At 55.1% G+C, this 1,480-nt stretch overlaps 1 protein-coding gene across 1 annotated transcript in view; it reads right to left on the bottom strand.

Annotated features, from left to right (window-relative positions):
* LOC103194966 (zinc finger protein 64-like) overlaps positions 1 to 1,480 on the bottom strand; it is a 19,596-nt gene that overhangs the window by 17,197 nt on the left and 919 nt on the right. The window lies entirely within an intron of this gene.

Below are 1,480 nucleotides of genomic sequence, written 5' to 3'. Positions count from 1 at the left end.
AATCTACTTCTGTAGCGATACCGCCTCGGAAACCCAAGCAGGGGTTGCTATGAGTCAGGGCTGACTCGACTGCAAACACCACCACCACCACCCTTCCAAGGAGTTCTGGAGGTGCAGTGCCTAAGGCATTTGACTGCTAACCAGAAGATTGGTGGTTCAAACCCACCAGCCACTCCGCGGAAGGAAGATGGGGCAGTCGTCTTCTGTAAAGATTTATTGCCTGGAAGACCCAATGGAGCTCTCTATCAGTCGGAATGAACTGGATGGGTTTGGGTTTGGTTTTTAGCACCTTTCTTTCTAGGCCCTGGGTATAACGAGAGTGGTCAGGGATCCACCTCCAATAACTTTGGTTATGGTAATCCCATCTAACAAAGCTTTATTTTTTTTTTTAATAAAACATTAAACAAACAAACAAAAACCCTCCATTGCCGGGCAGTCAATTCTGACTCACAGCAAATGTTTAGGACAGAGTGAAACTGCCCGTCAGAGTTTCCAAGGCTGTAAACTTCACTGAAGTGGACTGTTGCATCCTTCTCCAGAGGAGCGGCTGGGGGTTTGAACCATCGACCTTTCATTAAGCAGCTGAGAGCTTAACCACCGAGCAACCAGGGCTCCTTCTATTGCTTAACACCACTATTTAGAAAAATGCCCTTCACCACCTCCTCGGGAGGTGTGGTCACCAGAGCCCACTGGACCGATGGAGAACATACTGTGCAGAAGTCCAGCCCGAGTCTTCCGGGATAATGGACTGGAGGTCGCTCTCTTCGAGCCAAGAAAATGCAGACGAGAGGGAGACAAGGACAAAATCCCGTTAAAGCCCCCTCCTCCTGCCCTTGCTTTAATAATAATAATGATGATGATGATGATGAAATAAAGATGAAAAGTATCAGCTAACGGGGGGAGCAGGGGGAAAGGTGCGAACCTACACTGACTCATCTGAGTCACCCCACGGAGACCCCACCCCCGAAGACTCCGAGGGTGCAGGTGCGCGGCACGTGGGACACAGGTGGAATTCAGCGCGTGGTGAAATCGCAGCCGCAGGCACCTCGGAAGCGAAAGGACTGACAGGCCGCAGGGGCTCCGGGCCGTCCAGGGGCTCGCGGGCCAGTCTCCTCTCAGCTCTCTCCGCGATGTCGCGACTCCTTCTGCGTGGATCCACCCGGCAGCCGGGGTCTGCCCGCTAAGTCCGACCACCTCACTGCCCGGTCCCATACCCCGCCATGGCTCCCACCTCAGGGTCCAAGGCAGGGGCCTGCGGGGACCTGCACGACGCACTCCCCCCCACACCTCAGCACCCTCCTCCACCGCGCTGAGCCCCAAGCCTCCGCACTCGCTGTCCCCTCGGCCTGGAATGAGCCCCGGCCCCATCGCCACATCCTTGGGGACTTTACTCGAAGGTCCCCTTCTCAGTGAAGCCTCCCAGGCTCCCTAATGCCTCATACCCCCCTTTATTGTTTTCCCTGGGCTCACTCCTGGCACA

This window comes from Orycteropus afer, unplaced genomic scaffold, assembly GCF_000298275.1.
Source record: "Orycteropus afer afer isolate SDZICR_OR568_19922 unplaced genomic scaffold, OryAfe1.0 scaffold00049, whole genome shotgun sequence".
NCBI lineage: Eukaryota > Metazoa > Chordata > Mammalia > Tubulidentata > Orycteropodidae > Orycteropus > Orycteropus afer.
The sequence above is the reverse complement of the archived record's forward strand: the minus strand, read 5'-3'. Positions and strand labels throughout refer to the sequence as shown.